Source organism: Camarhynchus parvulus, chromosome 3 (genome assembly GCF_901933205.1).
Source record: "Camarhynchus parvulus chromosome 3, STF_HiC, whole genome shotgun sequence".
Lineage (NCBI taxonomy): Eukaryota > Metazoa > Chordata > Aves > Passeriformes > Thraupidae > Camarhynchus > Camarhynchus parvulus.
Window position 1 is genome coordinate 41615037 of NC_044573.1, and position 8973 is coordinate 41624009.

Below are 8973 nucleotides of genomic sequence, written 5' to 3' on the forward strand. Positions count from 1 at the left end.
CAAGGGATCTCCGGGACCCCTCTTTATTTCCAGCATTCACACACACACACCCACCAGGTGTTCCCTCTGGGAGCTCCCCTCCCCCTGGGAGCCATCCTAAAGCCCTGCCAGGCTTGGCACATGTTCCCGGGTCAGGACACACGTGCAGGAGCCATCAGCCTATGAAGAGGGAGGACTCCTGGAGCACAGCACCCTGTCTTGAAAGCAGTGCCTGAGTTTTGGGATATTCTTTTGCTGCGGGAGACAGCAGTACTAGGTAAAGAAGATGATTTTCAATGAACTTCCAGCCCAGGAAGGTTTTTTGTTCTGCCGTGGCTATGCTAAGGGTGCATTTGTTTTGCATTTTTGCTGGTGTTACTTGCATTGAGACCCATGCATGAGCTCACTTTTTTGTTTAGCACTATCCCAAAGCAAAAGCCTGTGGGAGGAGCTGCCCTGGTCCTTCCCTGGTACCTGAGAGCAGGGAGGGCCACAGGGCAGCCCTAAGGGCTCTCAGTGCCTGGGGAGGGACTGGAAAGTAGTTGCTTCTCAAAAGAACTGTTGCTTCTAAAAAGGCAAACACGAATTTTTGTTGCCATTTGTGAAGTGGCACATGCTCCATCTGTCAGCTCCCTGTTGGGATTTTGGGAGGTACTTAGCATTAAGTCCTCAGTACCTGACCCCTGATCTCAGGTTCAGGTGTGGCTTAGGTGGTGAGATGGATTTTAGGACCTGCTTCTGCTATTTAACTAAAAGACCATTTTAAAAGCACAGATACAAGTTAGCTTAGAATAGTAGCCTCATGAGTTAGACAGCATTCTCAGACTCCACTTTTTCACCTATAATATTAATTTATGGCCCTAAACCCACAATGGGACAGGCTGATTTTTGAAAGGGCAAGTGATGCTGAGCCAGCCACTCATCTCCAGCCTGATCAAAATCAAAGGGATCAGGAGATGCTCACTCCTCCTGAATGAAGGCCTGTATTTTGCAGTGCCAAACCTGGGTTTAGGACCCCTCATGAGCACAACTGTGGGCAGGGCAGAAGTGAGTCCTTCAACAGTCAGACTGCCTTGCACTGAGAGACTGATGCTGCCACTGCCTTGTCATTGTCTGCTGCCTCTAGCAGCAGCATTTGGTCTCGCTCTAACCCACAGCATCAGGTATTCTCCACGGCCTCTGTGCCAGTTTCCTCCAGCTGAAGATAAATGACCTAAAGTACATTCTTACAGCTGAAAAGAAATAACTGGTTTGCTGTTTTTGTTGCTTAATCAGTGAACAGGGATGCCATGAGTCTTCAACCTATGAAACCACCCTGTTCAGGTTTTAATTTCAAACTGAAACACTCTCTTTATCCTGAAACCAGCCTTTTATTTGAGCTTGGGGTTTGCCTTAATATTTTTATCAGTTGAAGACACAGATTGTTTGGAAACAGGTGAGTTGGATTTTCATATGGCTCACAAGCCCCGTTGCTGGGAAGGTGGTTTGGAGGATTTTGCTTGTGCACAGTGGCCTGGGTTTGGTATTATTGTGCAGTTCTCAGTAATTTCACTGCCCTCCCTGTGCCTCTGACAGCGCTGTTGGCAGCAGGCAAAGGATCCCCAGGACCCAAAGGATCCCCAAGACCAGCATCCTCTGTTTTGAGAAAGGCAGAGGGATAAATGGGGCATCAGAGGAGTAAAAGGGGATAGAAGGAAGGATGCAGGATGCTCACACTCTGTGGGAGGGAGGGTAACAAAAGGGAATGGCTCTTCCCTGCACCAAAAACATCCTCTGGGGCTGCAGCTCATTGCTGGCTCCACAGCCATCTGCATCCAGAGCTGGACCAGTGCTGGACAACCCTCCATAACTTCAGTCTACATCCAGTGGGCAAGACAAGAAGCTGCCCTCGGTCCAAATATCACCAAGGGATGGAAAATCTCAAGAGAGGAAGAGTCCTTGAAAGGCCAAAAATGATGTGGAGCTGTTTAGATGAGCTTGGGAGGCACAGTCATGACTGGGTTTTGATGTAAGCTTCCCCCAGATCTGCAGATGCCTGGGCCATTACCTCAATTATATAAGGAGCTAAGGGAAAACCTGGATTCTGAGGGAAAGTCTTGAGGGGGCCTCTGAACAAAAGAGCACAGGAAATCCTGGAGAAGATGAGCACACTGGAGGGGTTTCCTAGTTTTATTTTGGTACAGATTTTGCTGAAGTGGAAATGTGCATTTGCACAGAGAGCAGAACATGTCCCAGGATGGGCTACCCTCCCACAAAGGTGATGGCCTTGTGCAAAGGAAGCTGGCACCCCAACATGCTTTTCCCCTTGGGTTCCAAAACTGCAGAAATAAAAAGCACTCTGACCCACAGTATTTACTGGGCTTGGCTTTGCTGGGAGGACCTGAACACCCCCTCAGACCTGGCATCAGTGCAGCCCCACTCCTGTGTACTCTGTGTGCCTCCCATGGAGGTTTGGCCAGTAATATTTATTAAAAGAGTTTTACTAAAGGGACACTTGAAAATTATCACTGCCTTTCACAGGAAACTCCTAAAGTGAGGCATTAAAATGAAGACCTTCAAAGATTCAAACAATTGTATTTTATAGGAAAATTTTGTGCTGTTTCTACTTCATTAATCCACAGGAAGAAATAATTGAATGTTTCTTGTTAGGGCATATTTGTTTATTTACTTATTTTAAACCAAACAGGCATTTTTTTTCTTAAAAAAAAAAAGAGCTATGCAGTTGTATAGATTTTCATGGCTCATCTCCTGGGGCTGGAAAATGGAGTGCACAAGGGTGACTGTAACCTATTGATCAGCCAGCAGATGACTGCAGGCAGTGCTGGTGTGCAGGGCTCCCACGTGGGACAGATGCCAGTCAGCGTGGGCTGCTTTAGCAACAGGACCATTGGAAGTGTCCCCCAGCCTTGAGCGCTTTCCTGGGAATTGCTGGTGGCTTTGGGGGTCCTCTTCAGACCCTCATGGCCAGAACATGTTTTGGAGAGACCAAAATGTTCCGGCTGCAGGCTTGGGGAAGTAGTTGTATTTGCAGCTTGCTAAGACTCTGTTTTTCATTTGCACAGAATCTGAAATACAAAGCAGCTGCTGATTGCTCTGTGACAGGGCAAGCTGGAGCAACGCTGGCTCCCACTCAGGCTGTGGGCTCTGTGTGATGGGGATGAGCAGATGTTGGGGAAATCTTTCATTTCCCCCCTCCAGGACACCCTGTCAGCCTTGAAACTCCACTGCCCAGGGCAGAGCTGGGGCCAGCAGCGAGCAAGCCCCTCAGTGTGGTGACTCTGGCCGCCCACCCCGTGTGCTTGCAGGGAGCACGGCCAAACCCCGTCTTGTCTCGGCTGCTCAAGGCCACGCTCTGAAAATAAAGCTGCAGCTTGGAGGCAGCTCTGGCTGTTGATGTTCAGGGAGTGCCACAGGCAGCCCGGGAATGAGCCTCTCTGTAACCCCACCTCAGGGAGCTGCATATATATAGATCCCTGGAAGCAGTTTTCTTCCTTGGCACATCACTGCCACCCATAACTCGCTCCAAACAAACACTCCCCGCTCCCCTGCGCCCTCACTGCTTGGCTTCCAGCAGCTTCTCTCTCTTCCAGGGTAAACAAGGCTTTAAAGTTGAGAAATCTACTGCTGGAGGGAGGAGGGAAAAGGGGGCAGATGGCCTTGTAAGAAGACTCTGGCACATGCCTGGAGCTGAGCAGCCCAGAGCCAGCGCCAGCAGGCGCCAACCAGCCCTGGAGCCCGGCTCACAGACACCGGGAGCTGGGCTGTGCTTGCAGGGGAGCTCACGCCCTGTCACCCTCCCGCTGGGCTGTCCCCTCTCCAGAGCAGCTGTAAGGCTGCAGGTGTGTGAGGAGATCCCTGTGTGGGCGTAGCTCTGTTCTTTCCCCGGGGGAAGAGCTGCCCTGGAGCAGGCAGGCAGGGACAAGGGGGCTCCCACGGGCAGAGTGACGGTGGTCACAGGAGAGTCACCCTTCCCCTCACACCGCTGCTTCCTCAAACCCCCAGACACAGGCACTACATAACCTATTTGAGTGCAGAATAAAGGGAGTTTTCACTGCTGCTTGGGGTGGCCAGCTCTGAGCTGCTGGTGCTGCATTGGGCAGGTCAGAGCTGGGGAAGGGGAAGGGCTGGGGGCTGGAGCAATGCAAGAATCTCCGTGAGCAGACAATGGCAGAACAGTCCTGCTCTTCCCAAACCTCCCTGTGCCTGCCTGCAGAGGGAGGGAAGGAGATCTGAGGCAGATCAGCACAAAAGAAGCCCTCAAGGTTTCCCAGGGCAACTGTACCTCCTTCTGTGACTTTTTAATTCCCTTTAGCAGGAATAATCACAAAAAATAGTTACAATAACAGAGGCATAAGAGTCTAAACGGGTTTGAGTTTGCTAGCATTGAACAATACTGTTACTGTGCCTGCAGAGCACCACCAAAGGGCACCGTGGGGAGCTCTGCCTGCCCTGCACTACATTCTGCACTGAAAATTGGGAGGTCCAGGCGCTAAAGCTGCCCACTTTCTTGCCAGAAGTTTTTCAGAGTGGTTTGGGGGTACCGAGACACTTTTCCAAGGGCAGGGTATTTTCTCTACAGGGATTTCTTGTCCTGGAAGCCCTTATCCTCAACACTAGAAACATTTTAAAACAAAAAAAAAAAATCTACTAAGAGCTACCAGAAATTTGTTATCCAAGCCATTTTGAAGTAGCGGTGGTGTTATTCCTTCTTAATCCCAGCAGCACTGCAACAGGTGGCAGGCCATGTTTCTGTGACTGCAGGAACCAAGCAGTTCACACTGGAAAGTTGGTTTTCTCCCTCCTTTCTCCTTTCCCATACCAAGCCTCCATCACAATTTTCCTCTGTGACCATGAGCAAGTCAACATTCACAGCCCTGTTTGTTGCCAGCGAAGTGGCTTTCCTATTTTCCATCTCAAAGGAAGATAAAGAAGAATAGCTAATGCCCATAAAGGGGTTTGAGATGTTGTCATAGAAGGTGTTTGGGGAATGTGAAATACTTGTGATCCTAAATTTAGCTCTGAAAGTCATACAGACCAATTTCCTGGCACAAATACCAGAGAAAGTCCTGAAATCTGAACATTTTCCAATTGCAGCCACAAGCTGGAGGCTGTAGTAGCCACAGGTGGCTCTGGGAATCTCTGGCTGCCCCTCCTGCAGGTCCTTTGCCTTGCTGAGAGCCCAGACCTCCCAATTCCTCCCAAGCTGTTCCCACCAGCAACCCCGAACACCAGCAGTTTCTGTCCTCGTTCTGGGTGTGGTGCCTCTATATTGGTCCTCCAAGAGCCCTTTGTGGTAAGATTATTCCTAAAATGTAATAGAAATGACAAATTCAGGGGAATTACAGTGTTCAAACCAGTCTACTCAGGGACTATATGAAAAGTCTTTCTTGGGATAAATCTTTCAGGAGAAACATGGTGATTGATTTTAGATCTTCTACTTTGAGATGTATTCTTTCTTTCCTTAATTTTTGTTGGTCCACTGAAGACAGCCCATCCTGGCCAAGACTGCATGGCCAAGGTGTTATGATTCCTCTGGTCACATTTGATGGGTTAAATGCCAGACAGGTTAATAAAGAAGATTGGTTCTGCTTAGACAGCAAAATGTGGTATTAAGTGGAACTTGGAGCTAAATTCCAAAGTCAGTTTTAAAAGGGTGTAATTTAATCCTTGAACTACTTAGCTTCTGCTGACACATTGCTTTATCTTGTTTAGTGCCCGCTGCACAAGTGCCTGAGTGGAGAAGCAATTGTTTGACAGAAAGTTGATGTAACTCCTCCCACAAAACCTTGATCAGAATCCAGAAACCAGGTGTGGCTCTGCCCAAACTGGGGGTGCTTGGTTTCTTCACCAGTTGCAGCCTCCTGTGGCAAAGGCTGCAGCAGGATGTGGGCAGCCTGGGGAGTGCACCTGCTGAATGTGCATCACTGTTTAAAAATAAAAAGGGGAGAGAAAAGAATAACATGGAAAATATTGCAAGGTCAGCAGATGGCAGGGGAAGGGCTCGTGCCTGGGCAGGGGAGTTTGGGCAAGGACAGGACAAATCCTGGGATGGAGGCATAGCCACGTAAAGGGGAGGTGTCTGGGATGTTCTGCAGCACAGAAGTAATGGAGAAGGCTCTGGGTGCTGCAGTGACATTACACTCAGTGTTCATTTCTGTTTGTGTGTGTTAGGTTGGCTCCATTTCAGCATTGCAGCAAAGTTTCAGCTTGTGTACCCAGTCTCAGGCACCCTCTGCTGCCATCCAAATGTGCTGGAGTTCATTCAGCCCCACTGAAGCTGCGAGGGACCTGCAGATTTGGGTAATTTTTAAGTGCTTGAATGATCAGATCCCAGCTCAAGTAAAAAAGCCATAGCAATAAAAGCAATCGCAAGAGGAAGCTGAAAGGAGAAAGAAGGAATAATTAATTTTGCTGCTGTAGGTCCAGAACCTGGCATGGCTTGAGGCATGGAATGTATAAGATGCATGCATTGAATCAATTGCCTGTTCTGTAGAGATTTTATTGCTCATTTCATAATTCCCATCTATTTTTCTCCATTTTCTGTGGAAGAATCTGTCTCAGTTAGGGATCAGTTGAGCAAATGAAGGTATAGAAGGAAAGTGAAGAGCAGTAAAACCCAAGTCTGGACCACAGGTGTTCTGTAGGAGATGTAGTTTTGACAAATGAGATACATGGGTAGGAAAAAAAAAAAGCATTAAGAGAGAAAATGTTTTATGACATAATCATTGTGCCATTGACTTTGTGCTGGGAAAGAGTGCTGAGCTGCAGTGCTGGAAGCAGTGGCAGGCTCAGACTCCAAGGAGGTGTTTTCCTTTCTGACCCTGGTTTATCTCTGACCAGAACAACAGTAAGTGGCTTTGGAATAGTTTTGGAGAAAGCAGCATGAATACACTGACTGCACATGGGGAGGGTGTTTTCATATGGGAGGTGTAACTGTAAGGAGGGTTTGGTATTGCTAAATGAATATTTAAAGCAAGTGTCTGATAAGTCCTTCACTGGCAGTTTGACTTGTGAGTCATGTTGCACAGTCCCCAACCATGCCCCTCTCTATTTATAAAGTCATGCCTTGCTATATCTGACTCTCTAAATAAGCCTTTCAAGTTGTGGAGGGGATTCTAGTGGCACAGTGTGGAAACCAGGGAACAGTTTGGAGGGGTAAGGGAAGATAGAAAGGAGACCACAAGTCCCTGCATGCTGACTGCCCTCTGAAGACCAGATCAAATGGGCTGCTAGGCTTTTCCACCATGAAAAAGCCCAGGAGGCAGGGGTGGGTGGCTTCAGTCTGCTGGGCACAAGGTGGAGGAAGAAGAGCGGAGTGAAGGTTTGTCTGAGCCGAGCTCCTGCAGGTGTTCCAGGATGTGTGGAGGAGCAGGGGGAGGTCACTCCAGGGAAGCATGCCAACCATCCCGACAGGCAGTGCTCTTCTCCCTGTGCACAGTGCCTGGAGGGAGGCTGGGGAGCTGCTGGAGCTGCTCCCTGCCCAGCTATGGAGTGCAGCGGAGCCTCAGGGGGTCCCTGCTGGCATTTGCCCTGGCCCCTGCACACACGGGAGCCCTTTCCAGGTCACTGCCCCCAGCTGGCTGTGGCTGTGGGGTGCCTCGGTGCTGACAGGGCTGAGATGTGCAGGACAGGAGGGACACATCTCCAGAGCTGCATCCTCCTCCCCAGCTGGCTGGAGCTGCAATAAAGCCTGTTTCCAAATGCTGACAGCTCAGTGGTTATCAAGTGGGTGCAGGACAGGGGAGATGAGGCAAAAGGACATGAGGAATGCATGGAAATTGTACTGGGAAGCACAGCAGGAGTGCCAATAAAAGTAGAAGGAAGAATCCTGACCTGCTTTTTCTATCTCCTCTTCACAAACAACAGGCAAGGAGGGACAAACACATGAAAATTTCTTTTAAAGAGTGGTTTGGATGAATGCATGATCTTATTTTTTCCCTGCCAGTCCTTTTTCCATAGTGATCATCTGCAAATGACTGATGGATGAGAGATGGGGGCTGAATGTGGGACACACAATACATCCTGAGCCTGCCTTTGCAGAAGTGGGGCCCCATCACATGTAATGGTTACCTGGGGAGACAAATGCCATCACTCCAAATGTCCCCCCCTTCCTCCTTCTTCCTCCCACTTTTTATACTGAGCATGATGCCATATGGTCTGGACCATCCCTTTGGTCAGCTGGGGCCACCTGGCTTGGCTGTGTCCCCTCCCAGACTCCCATTCTCCCCCAACTTCCTCACCAGTGTGGCAATAGAAACAGCAGGAAAGGCCTTGGCTCTGTGTAAGCCCTGCTCAGCAATAACAAAAACATCTCCACTTTATCAACCCTGTGTTCTGCACAAATCCAAAACACAGCCCCACAGTAGCCACTGTGAGGAAAATTAACTCTACCCCAGCCAAAGCCAGCCCCTTGGGAAGCAGATTGGTGGGGTTACAGCATCCCCTGTTTCTGAGACTTCAGTGACTGGAGGAACTGCTTTTATTCCTGTTCACCCCTTTCTGTGTGCAGGAGCTAACTGCTTTCTGCTGGATGTGGTTTGGCTCTGAAGGACTTCACAGGAAGCCAGTTTCTTTCTGTCCAGCTCAGCAGGGCAGTGCTGCCATAGTGTTCATTCACCTATCCTGAGTGCCCTCCTCTGAAGAGGTTTTGGAGCAGACAATGGGGCTGAGCACCACGGGACAGCATCTGAAGCAGGCACACAGGGCTCTACACCTACAAATGAATGAGTGTTTCATCCATTTGAGCCAGAGGAATATGTTTCTCTGGTCTTGCAGGGCATGGGGAGCAGGATTGTGGGGTTGACAAGGTGCCCACACAGCTGTGGGAGTGCCAGGAGAACCCCAAAATCCCATTCTCCTCTCTCAGGGGTAAAGCCAGCCACCTCAGCAGCCACTGCTAGCAAAATGTCCTGCTCAGTGAGCTTCTCCTGTGAACTTGGCCCAGTGAAGCTTTTTTAGTTCTGTATGCTCCACAACCAGCTCCTTTTCTATGCC